Below are 12,871 nucleotides of genomic sequence, written 5' to 3'. Positions count from 1 at the left end.
ACCCAACATTTTACAATTCTTTAAATGACACCAATTTGTTTCAAAGAGATCAGACAGATACATACTGTTCGCTGAACCTTAACAGTTGCAATTTATTCCTGTGTTTTAATTGTTCTTATCAGTTTTAAGATAAATACATATGTATTTAAATCGCAGCATTGGCTAAATCCATAGTGGGTGAATGTTTAACGACTGATAAAATTTAAATAAATATTTAATTGTTTGTGTTTATTAAAAAATACAGCCCAGCAAAAATACTCATTAATTTGATAGGTAACAATGATAGATGTAAAATCCTTCAAGAAGAGGTTTTTATAAAATGTTCATGCTTAATACAGAAATAGAATGATGCCGATTGAAAAATATTCATCTCCTTCAAGTAAAAGCGCGATTCAGAAATTGCGATACAGCAAGCCGGTCAAATACTTTTAAAGTTCTTTGCTGTGTTGTTCTTTGAATAGAAAGCATTGAACGAAATGTTCTATAGCCGGATGGTGCAGAGAACGGCCTCGTCATTCATCCCAGGCTTTGGCACAGTAGATGCCCGACGGTCTCCAAATCCTCGTCTTTTCCACAGGCCCTGCATAATCCTCATGGTGCCGAGCCCATCGCCATGTTTGCGACCTGAAATCGCAGTAGCTGGTCAAGACTACTACTAACAATCCAAAGTCTAGCTTGCCCAAGGACAATCGACGTCCTCGTTTCGGAGAACTTCGGTCACAGGGCCTTGGTAAACATGCTTATTGGCCATACCTGGTAAAAGTGTACTGTTGGGTGGCCTTGGTAACCATGCATATTGCCCATAGAGGTTAAAGTGTACTATTGGGTAGTGTCTTTGGGGGTGGGGGACCCGCCGACACTAAGGATGACATGTTTATGCCAAGTGCGTTCTTTACTCTTCAATACCTTTCATTTGATGCCTCCAGCGCCAGAACACGCCAAATCACCAAATGCCTAGTAGGCGTCCACCTTCCCAAATAGCTAGCGCAGAGTGAAGTCGCACTCACAGATTCCATCAGCGATTCAAACCTGGCTCGTCGGCCGCTTTGTTCCCGCCAGCCTTTGAAAGCCTTGAACACATCACAATCTTAGACCACCCCCAAAAGTCCAAAGCGCTCCTTGCATTTGCCAACAAGTCTCGACTTTAGACGATCCTCAGCCAGGGTGTTCAGCGCCGCCTGACTGTGTACATAAATTGTGACAGTCTAAGAGGGCCACTGTTTCTGACTCCGAATCATATCCAAGGCTCTGAGAACCGCAAAACCCTAGGCCTGAAGGACACTGCTCCCATTCATATGTTAGTGGGACTTCCTAATTTCTAGGAATTCCACAAAGACCCCTGCGACGGTGCCCTCAAACAGCTTGGACCCATCCATATAAACAAAAGGGGCCCAACAAGTGTGGGACGGCTCCAGGCCAAACTCCCTCCGCGAGAAGACAACCACCAGATCGTCTTCGAAGAAATATCCACCCGGCACATAGCCCGCCTCGTCGCCATTGCAACGTAGTCGTCCCACAACAGCGGCCTTCCGCAGAACAAACGATTACTCGATACCCGATGAGCGTCCCTAACTCACTCAGATTCTAGGAATTCAGCAAAACCCCCTGCGCCGGTGCCCCCATATAGCTCTTACAGTCTAAAAGGGCCACTCTTTCTGACTCCGAATCGTATCCAAGGTTCTGAGAACCGCAAAACACTAAGCCTGAAGGACACTGCACCCATCTAGAAGTTTATGTGACTTCCTAATTACTAGGAATTCTAAAAAGACCATTACGACGGTGCTCACAGCTTGGACCCATCCATATAAACAGGGGCCCAAGAAGTCCGGGATGGCCCCAGCCCAAAACTCCCTACGCGAAAAGACAACCACCAGATCGCGTTTCCAATGCAGCATAGACATCCCACAACAGCGGCCTTCCGCAGAACAAACGAATACTCGAAACCTGAAGAGATATTTCTACCCGTTCTCACACGGCATATCTGAGAATGGGTAGAGATATCTCTTAGAAATTTGAAAAAACCGAAGTGACCGAAGGGGCCTGCCAAAAGTCGCCCGGACAACCTGATGCCTTGAAATTTTGAACACGAACTCGCTAGCACCTCAGCTCTGAGACCATTCCAAATTTCAAAGAAATATCTCTAACCGTTCTCAGACGGCATATTTTTTAGTAATTATAACCACCACCATAGGATGAGGGTATACTAATCCGTTTGTAACACCTCGAAATATTGATCTAAGACCCCATAAAGTATATATGCTTGATCATCTCGACATCCTGAGTTGATATAGCCATGTCCGTCCGTCTGTCGAAATACCGATAGCGGCCGAAAGCGTAAAGCTGTTATGACTCTCAACAACTGTGCCAACTACGGTCTAAATCGGTCTATAACCAGATATAGCTCTCATATTTTAGCAGAATCCATGATTCGGAACTTAGCAGAACTTAGCACGCTTTTACTTGTTTGTTTTTTTTTTTGCTTCTGCCCCACTATGTGACGGTCGGTCTAACTACAGCAATGTCCATCCAGTGGACCCTCCCTGGCCTAGTCTGCAACTCCAATATATCGAGTTGTGACATTAGTTAAGTGCATTTAGCCCACGTTTGATTCTCTCCTCAACGTTTCTTCTCCCGTTCAATTTCCCAGGTATTTAGCCTCCCGAAAGAGCGGCAGTTTCACTCCATTAACTACCGATCCCCTGAACTCGTCATAGTTCCTGCTTCTTGTAAACAACAGCAGCTCAGTCTTTTCGGAGTTTATGCCAAGCCCATTGACTCTCGTCCATCTAGACAGCTTCCTTAGCGCGCCCAGAAGGATATACGTGATACTGGAGAGAAAGCGACGGCCCATCAAAATGACGACGTCATCAGCATAGGTAACTACGTTCACTCTTATCTCCTCGAAGGAACTGAGAATCCCATTAATAACCAAGAGCCACAAGAGAGGGGATAGAACGCCTCCCTGCGGTGTATCCCTGGTCGCACCGAGCCCTCAGCCGATGATGCATTAATTATTCCGCCCTTCAGTATAATATCAATCCAGTTCACCAGCGGAAAGGGGAATGGAATTAGAGTAGAGGGAATGGACCCCAATTCCATTTTATTAAGTGCAAGTTTGCCCATGAATACCCCTTCTAATATATTCAAGAAGGCCGTCAAAGTGAAGTTGACTGTCCCCCTCTACGTAACCCATCACGCCGTGTGGGCGTACTTATACTGTGTAAACAAAAAGAACAATGAAGCTTTTTGTTTATTTTTTTGTTTGCAGCAGCAAATATAATTTTGCCGATGAACATTTTATTAAGGTACAGGGACACACTTCTCAAGTATGAATGAGTTCAGTCCTCAGCGGTGGCAAAATTATTAAAATTTGTTTTTAAGGGTAATAGTAGAGAGAGTGACAGAAGAAAACCCGAGTGCAGCAGTAAACGAACAAGAACTAGCGGGCGCTGAACAAAGACAATAAAACTAACCACCAACCACTTACATCGAAGCTGTGCAGCAAAGCGAGCACATGTGTGGGGTCGTTGGTAAAATGGTTGTTTGTTTTGCTTTTGAAGAATAGCTGTATTTTATTTAAGTATATATAGTGCAATTCAATGAAATTTATATGAATATGACATTTATCCAGGGCAACGAAGTTTTGGATAAATTACCAATGCAGGCTTATGTCAAACATTTGTCGTCAGGATTGCCATGATATGTTTTCAACAAATAAGTGTATATTCTCCTAAAAGCTCTAATATACGTGCCAAATATGGTCGGCACGTAGAGGGGATAATTCTTACCCGAAATCCTGTAACCTTTAACATAAGTGAAAAATATGGTCTGAATCGGTCCATTATCTGATATAGCTCCCATATAAATCGATACCCCGATTTCACTTCTTGATCCTCTAGAACACGTAAATCTTATCCGATTTGGTTGAAATGTAGCAAAGTGACTCTTTCTGTGAGCTTTAATATATCATCCGATTACGCTGACATTTTGTATAATGACGTTTTTTTATGACATTCAACAAATGTGCTGAGTATGGTCTGAATTTGTCCAAAACCTGATATAGCTCCCACAAAAACCAATACCCCGATAATACTTCTTGACCCTCTAGAGGGCGCAATTCTGAATTGAAAAAGTTGAAATTTGGCATCTACTACGGTCTCCAACATTCATTGTATGTATGGCCCGAATTGGTTCATAACCTGATATAGCTTCAATAGCATAGCGATTCTTATCCATTATCCTTTGATTGCCTATAAAGGGATATCGGGCAAAGAATGTGATAAATGCGATCCCTTTAAAACGCATTGGTTTTAATGGATTTTCATTAAAATTTTTAAATTTTAAGATGGAGTCACGTATGAAGCCTCATTTCCCTCTGGGACGTATAGTAAAGGAGATACAGCCATTTTAAGTTTTCATAGTGAAGTTTGGGTTTTTAATGGATTTGTGATGAAAATCTTGAATTTTATGATGGAGTCACGAATTGAGGCCCATTTCCCTCTAGGACGCATAGTTAAGAAGGTACAACCATTTTAAGTTTTTATGGTGAAGTTTTGAATGCATTTATGATGAAATTTTAAATTTTATGATGGAGTTACGAATTAGGGACCATTTCTCTCTTGGATGAATAGTTGAGGAGATACAGGCATTTTATGTTTTCATAGTGAAGTTTAGATTTTTAATGGATTTGTGATCAAATTTTGAATTTTATGATGGAGTCACGAATTGAGGTGCATTTCCTTCTAAGATGAATAGTTTAGGAGATACAGCCATTGTAAAGTTTTCAAACTGAAATGTTGATTTTTAATAGATTTTCAATAAAATTTAAAATTTTAGTTGAATTTTTTGATGTAGTCTTTAGAACGCATAGTTTAGGAGATACAGCCATTTTAAGTTTTCATAGTAAAATTGTTAATGAACTTTCAATATCATTTTGAGTTTTTAATGGAGTCACGAATTCAGGCCCATTTCCATCTAGGATGTATAGTTTAGGAGATACAGCAATTTTAAAATTTCATAGTGTAATTTCGTTTTTTAATGGATTTGTGATGACATTTTGAATTTTTCGTTGGAGTCACGAACTATGTTTCATTTCCCTCTAGGACGCAGTTTAGGAGATGTGAGTTAAGTTTTCAAACTAAAATGTCGTTGTTTAATAGATTTTCAATAAAATTCGAAATTTGTTGATGGATTCAACATCATGGTAACTAGGTATGGTTTTCTACACCGATAAACAGGGAGGGTTATCCTCTGAGAAGGACAAAGATGTTAGGGAAATGAAAAATCATGTACTTTTTTGTCCAGTAAAAAAAAAACAACAACCCTACACCACTACTGTGGTACAGGGTATTATAACTTAGTGAATTTTATTGTTACACCCTGTAGGAAGAGGGAAAGGAAGACCCATTGATATGTATACCGATCGACTCAGAATCACTCTCTGATTCGATTTATCTATGTCCGTCTGTTTGTCTGTCCGTCCATGTTAATTTGTATACAAAGTACAGGTCGCAATTTTCATCCGATCGTCTTAAAATTTTGCACAAGCAATTTTTTGGGCCTAGAAACGAAGCCTTTTGAAATTGTAAAAAATCGGTTCAGATTTGCATGTAGCTTTAATATATATGTTCGTCCGAATTGGACTAAAATTGCAATTATGTCGTCATTTGTTAACCAATTCTGACGAAATTTTGCAAGAGGGGTTCTCTTACTAGTCTCGACATTATTGGTTAATTTCATAGAAATCGGTTAAAATTTGGATGTAGCTTCTATATACATGTTCGTCCGAATTGGACTATAATTTATTTGTAGACCGATTCTCACGCAATTTTGCACGAGTGATTCTATTATAAATCTCGACATTATTGGCGAATTTCATAGAAATCGGTTTAGATTAAGATATAGCTCCCTTATATATGTTCGTCCGATTTGGACCAAACTTGCAATTATATCATCATTTGTAAACCGATTCTCATGAAATTTTGCAAGAGGGGTTCTCTTAAAAGTCATTCGACATTATTGGCGATTTTTATAGAAATCGGTTTAGATTTAGATACAGCTCCCTTATATATGTTCGGGCGATTGGACTTGTATTGCAATAATTTGGTCATATGTTAACCGATTCACATGAAAATTGGCACACCTTATGACTCCCGGTATTGCTATTGAATTTAATAGAATCGGTTCAAATTTAGATATAGCTTCCATAGATATTTTCGTCCGATTTTGAATAATACTCAATAATTTTGTAACTTGTTAACCGATCTTTACAAAATTTGGCACGAAGTTGTCTCTTATAACTCTTCTGATGACTGATGAATTTCATGTTCTTGATCGTCATGACATTTTAAGTTGATCTAGCCATGTTCGTCCGTCTGTCTGTCGAAAGCACGCTAACTTTCGAAGGAGTAAAGCTAGCCGCTTAAATTTTTTGCACTAATATAAGTGTAGGTCGGTTGTGATTGTAAATGGTCCACATCGGTCCATGCTTTGATATGGCTGCCATATAAACCTATCTTGGATCTTGACTTCTTGAGCCACTAGAGGGCACAATTCTTATCCGATTTCGCTGAAATTTCGCATGAAGTGTTTTATTGTGACTTCCAACAACTTTGCTGAGTATGGTTAAAATCGGTCCATAACGGGATATAGCTGTCATATAAACCTATCTGGGGTCTTGACTTCTTGAGTGTCTAGAGGGCCCAATTTTTATGCGATTTCGCTGAAATTTCGCACAACGTGTTTTGGTATGACTTCCAACAACTGTGCTGAGTATGGTTGAAATCGGTCCATAACGGGATATTGCTGTCACATGAACCTATCCTGAATCTTGACTTCTTGAGCGTTTAGAGGGCCCAGTTTTTATGCGATTTGGCTGAAATTTTGCACGACGTGTTTTGGTATGATTTCCAACAACTGTGCTGAGTCCATAACGGGATATAGCTGTCATATTAACCTATCTGGGGTCTTGACTTCTCTGGAGGGCCCAATTTCTATGCGATTTGGCTGAAATTTTGCACGAAGTGCTTTGTTATGACTTTCAATAACTGTGCCAATCGATCCATAATCTGATATAGCTGCCATATAAACGGATCTTGAATCTTGATTTCTTGAGCCACTAGAGGGCGCAATTCTTATCCGATTTGGCTGAAATTTCGCATAACTTGTTTTGTTATGACTTTCAATAACTGTGCGAAATATGGTTGCAATCGATCTATAATCTGATATAGCTGCCATATAAACGGATCTTGAATCTTGATTTCTTGAGCCACTAGAGGGCGCAATTCTTATCCGATTTGGCTGAAATTTCTCATAACTTGTTTTGTTATGACTTTCAATAACTGTGCGAAATATGGTTCAATTCGATCCATAATCTGATATAGCTGCCATATAAACCAATCTGGGATCTTGACTTCTTGAGCCACTAGAGGGCGCAATTCTTATCCGATTTGGCTGAAATTTTGTACAACAGCTTCTCCCATCACCTTAAACATATGTGTTAAATATTATCCGAATCGGTCTATAACCTGATACAGCTTCCATATTATCCGATGTCTCCATTTTACTTCTTGAGCCCCTTAGGGGGCTCAATTGGCTGAAATTTTACACAATGACTTCTACTATGGTCTACAACAATCAAATCAATTATGGTCAAAAACGGACCATAACTTGATATAGCTCCAATATTATAGCAATTCTTTTGCTTTTATCCTTTGTTTGCCTAAAAAAAGATATCGGGAAAAGTACTCAATAAATGCGATCTATGGTGGAGGGTATATAAGATTCGGCCCGACCGAACTTAGCACGCTTTTACTTGTTCTCTTTTAAGGGCTTTGCTAAGGCATTTATCTATCGATTTTCTCAAAAATTATGCCCAACGATTGACGTCTTTTGATCGAAATTCTCCATATCAAATTTAAGCAAATTTTAAATTCGACGATTTAGCCTGCATATTCAATGTGGTGTAGGGTATCAAAGGGTCGACTTCGACTGACTTTAGCCCGTCCGTACTTGTTTTAACTAGTAACAACAATTGCGAATATTGAATCAACAAATTGGTTGTTATGTCCTATGTTCTGTTCAAAATTACGAGTGATTTCTATTTTCGAGATAAATATCTTTAATTTCCTTCATTGCAACATTGTATTTCTATCATTATGATCTAAATATTTGAGATTAGTGCTGCAATCTCTTAAGGCAACTCATTAAGTGAATGCAGACCATGCAGCGCATTGCCGTCGTCAATTGTTGGTTTACTGATAACCGAAAACACGCTTTTTGAAATGTCATTCAAATTGCCTGGCTAATCCATTTATTTTTAACATTTTAGGTGAAGTGCTCTTTCCTGATGAGGAGATGGAAACGATAATGAAACTGTTATACTCACTTGATATTTATTTTAGGAGTCAATGTTGTTGGCGCACTTTAATCTTTATTTTTGGTATATTAGTTGTTAGTTTCGTATGGTATTGAATTTCGTTATTTTCACATGCTTTATAATTTGGATTTTAGCGATTCAACACTTTTTTTTTAATGAACTACACGTACTTAAGTTTTAAGCACATTGTACTTTAGGATATTTTGTTTTGCTATATCCTATATCGAAGGGTATCTAATTTCCACCGTTTCCCTTTCTCACACAACTAACAGAAGCATTGTTAGCTACGTTCTTATGGAATATTCTTCACAATATGCGATAATGCGACACCATTACGACAACATTATTCACTGTTCGCCGGTTTTGAACTGAAATGATATTGAATGAATTGCATGCACATATGCGAAGTTATTGTTGATTAAAATACAAATTGACATTGAATGTAGCTATGAATTCTACGTATAAGAGCTTGCTCTTATCAGTTGCTTTAGGCGTTAAAGATTAGCGAAATAAGAAAGCCACTAATTATCAATTCACGTTTTTAAGAAGAACACTGAAAAAAATTAATTTTTTTGAACTTTGTTCAATTCTTGAATTTAAACTTACTAGACAATCAATTTCGGCAAACATTTTATTAGTAAAGGAATTTAAGTTTATATTTGATGCCGGAAATTTTTTTAAAATTTTAGTTCAATAATGAGTTTTACCTACCTTTTACAGGAAATCTATATTGTCCCGATCGATTAAAATTTTAGTTCAATAATTAGTTTTACCTACCTTTTACAGGAAATCTATATTGTTCCGGCCATTTTATCTGCAAATACGCTCGTGGGGATTTCTGGAGCTGAGTCGACATTTTAGAAATTTAACTTAGCCCATTTAAGGCAGATTGAGCAGACAAGCTGATGCTAAATTCTTTTTTGGAATTTTGCAAATTCGAAATCCTTGCTTTAACTATAGGCTCGTTGGAGAATGCAATGATTTGCCATTACGCCACTTATCATCAGTGTAAGGATATTAATCCTCAAGCAGTTGGGTCGGTCGAGTACGATATGCCATTGTCATAGACGGGTGTTCCAATAATCCTAAGATATAGCTACATTCAATGCCAATTTGTATTTTAATCAACAATAACTTCGCATATGTGCATGCAATTCATTCAATATCATTTCAGTTCCAAACCGGCGAACAGTGAATAATGTTGTCGTAATGGTGTCGCATTATCGCATATTGTGAAGAATATTCCATAAGAACGTAGCATACAGATGAGAGCAAAAGTTGTCATCAGTTTTGTGGGCAAATATGAAAGACTTGAAATATGGATTCTGCCAAAAAACAAACAAGTAACAAGTAAAAAGGTGTTAAGTTCGACCGGGCCGAACTTTGGATACCCACAACCTCGGGTATATATGTAAACCACCTTTCGTCAAAATCCGGTGAAAAATGCATACCTTATGCCCCATAGCAGCTATAACGAAATATATTCCGATTTTGACCAAATACTAATAAGTAAAGAATGATCAACTTTGACTCTTGAAAGCGAGCGTCATTCTGTGTTGCCACATGTGTTTTTAGTCGTCAAAGTTAAAAATTGCAAAAAAAAAATATCCCATCATTGAGCTCGCCTCGAAAGAGAAACGAACGAAAACTGTAAAATTTAATGATCTTTGCCCTAAAAGGCAAAAAGAAAAATTGAAAATGATTCGAACCTGGGCACACGGAGCTGCAGCGAGAGCCGTCGTCTAGTGTTCGAAGCCATCAATACAACTTCCAACAGATGCACAAAATCATGTGCATACCCTGGGAGTAGTGTAATTGTTGTAGACAAAAAATCTGTCATTACACCAAAACGCATGCATTGGGAAAAGTACAGCTAATCGACAGGGTTGTCGAGTGTGATTAATATATTTATTGCGTTTTCACAATAAATACGACACAAAAGCAACATTTTCTTAAAGCCTTCACACCTAATGTGGTTGAAAAGTCTTCCAACCAATGATGAAACTCGTCATTGCGAGCTCTAGCTTTCCTTTTCCATTTGCAAGGAAAAATCTCCGATCATTGAGCTCGTCTCGAAAGAGAAACAAACAAAAGTTAAAAAACTCAAAGCGTGCTAAGTTCGGCCGGGCCGAATCTTGGGAATCTACCACCAGGGATTCAGTTAAAATATGGAAGCTATATCTGGTTATAGACCGATTTGGACGGTACTTGGCACAGTTGTCATATCAGAACACTACAGGCAAAATTTTAGCCAAATGGGATAAAAATCGATATTGTGCAATTATGTATAACAAAATATTGATCTTTTTAGATCTAGATCTAAAAATAAACCGATATACGACACGCATGTTGTCGAACAGCCTTGAATAAGTCACTGTGTCAAATTTCAGTGAAATCGGACAATAAATGCGCCTTTTACAGAGTCAAGACTTTAAAACGAGATATCGGTCTAAATGGCAGCTATATCCAAATCTGGACGGATCTGAGCCAAAGAAGAAGAATGTAAAAGAGCTCAATGCAACTCACTGCCCCAAATTTCGGCGATATCGGACAATGAATGCGCCTTTTATGGGCCAAAAACCTTAAATCGAGATATTGGTCTATATGGCAGCTATACTCAAATCTGGACCGATCTAGGCCAAATTGCAGAAAGATGTCGAAGGCCCTAACACAACTCACTGTTCCAAATGTTGGCCACATTAGACAATAAATGCACCTTCTATGGGCCCAAAACCGTAAATCGAGAGATCGGTCTATATGTCGGAGGGCCTAACACAACTCACTGTCTCAAATGTTGGCAAAATCGGACAATAAATGCAACTCTTATGGGTCCAAAACCTTAAATCTAGAAATCGGTCTCCATGGCAGCTATATCCAAATCTGGACCGATCTGGGCCAAAGTGAAGAAAGATGTTGAAGGGCCTAACACGATTTACTGGCCCAAATTTCAGCAAAATCGGATAATAAATTTGGCTTTTATGGGCCTAAGACCCTAAATCGGCGGATCGGTCCATATGGGGGCTATATCAAGATATAGTCCGATATAGTCTATCTTCGAAAATAACCTGGTTATGGGTAAGAAAAGAATCTGTGCAAAATTTCAGCTCAATATCTCAATTTTTAAAGACTGTAGCGTGATTTTAACAGACAGGCGGACGGACACGGGTAGATCGTTTAGATTTTTATACTGATCAAGAATATATATACTTTATACGGTCAGAAATGGATATTTTGATGTGGTGCAAACGGAATAACAAAATGAATATACCCCCATCCTTCGGTGGTGGGTATAAAAAGGCATTAAGTTCGGCCGGGCTTGGTATGGAATTTGAAAGTCATAACACTAGTCTTTGATTCAAATTTCAAGAAGTCAAAACCGGGGCACGGGTTATATGGGGGCTATATCAGTTTAGAGACCGACTAGAATCGTACTTGGCATGGAAGTTGAAAGTCATAACACTAGTCATTGTTTCTAATTTCAGCCAAATCGGATGGAAATTGATGTCAAATCCGGGGATCGGTTTATATTGGACCTATATCTGTTTATAGACCGATTCGGATCACACTTGGCATGGAAATTGGAAGTCATAACACATGTCGTGAATTCGACAGATGGACTGGCGGACATGGCTATCTCGACTCAGAATGTTGAGATGATCCAGAACATTTATATTTTATGAGGTAGCAGATCAATATTTCGAGGTGTTTCAAACGGAATGCTTAGGTTAGTATAGCCCTATCCTATGGTGGTGGGTATTAAAAACTATAAACAGACTTTCAGCACAGAAAGGATTTGCGGACAGACGGACATGGCTAAGCCGAATCAGGAGATATTTTTGAGTCAAACTACACATTTTATCACAGCTACTGTAGTGGTGCAGAGTAAAGTTTGTGTTTTTTTTAATAAATTTAATATAAGTGTGTACTTACTTTACAAATTTTATGCTATGAGCTAAAATACTCAACTGGATTCCTTAAAAAGCACTACATTCAACTTTGGACGTCGTGGCGGCACAGGTTATCGTTAAACGATAACCATAATATTTCGTAGTTTACATATTGCAAACAAAAGGCAAAAAAGTGGAGGGTATGCGCTTCAAAAAAGAAATACTTTTTGTTTTTGGGGACACTCTACTGCACATATTTTGTACATTTCTCTGTGTTGTATGATAAATCGAAAGAACTGCAGTACCACATTTTTTTAAATTTATCTGTCGGTAATAAAGTGCAACGATCCTCTGCGGTGCTTGTCTCTGCTAATATTTGTTGGTTGAAATAGGGTGATGCAGTTGTTGGTTGTTTGGCAATATAATTTGGCACCCTGTTATGTGAAATAATTTAAATTTGGTGTTGAAATTTAACGATTTCGAATTTTTTATCAGATCTTATGACTGATCATACGTGTATCTATAGAAAAAATTCATCTCAGCAAGAACAAATTCACCTATGCCTATTATGTCACCCTGTTACGCAAAGAACATTTAATTTGAGCTG

At 38.5% G+C, this 12,871-nt stretch overlaps 1 protein-coding gene across 2 annotated transcripts in view; it reads right to left on the bottom strand.

Moving 5' to 3' along the window:
* Positions 1-8,761, bottom strand: part of LOC106091324 (proton-coupled folate transporter) — a 125,952-nt gene extending 117,191 nt beyond the window's left edge. The window contains exon 1 of one of the 2 annotated variants that reach the window (XM_059360781.1): positions 8,387-8,761. The gene's annotated coding sequence lies outside the window, so the exon portion shown is untranslated. The remainder of the gene's footprint in view (positions 1-8,386) is intronic. The other variant, XM_059360783.1, reaches the window with a different exon arrangement.
* Positions 8,762-12,871: the final 4,110 nt, after the last annotated feature.

Source organism: Stomoxys calcitrans, chromosome 1, assembly GCF_963082655.1.
Source record: "Stomoxys calcitrans chromosome 1, idStoCalc2.1, whole genome shotgun sequence".
NCBI classification, from domain to species: Eukaryota; Metazoa; Arthropoda; class Insecta; order Diptera; family Muscidae; genus Stomoxys; species Stomoxys calcitrans.
The sequence above is the reverse complement of the archived record's forward strand: the minus strand, read 5'-3'. Positions and strand labels throughout refer to the sequence as shown.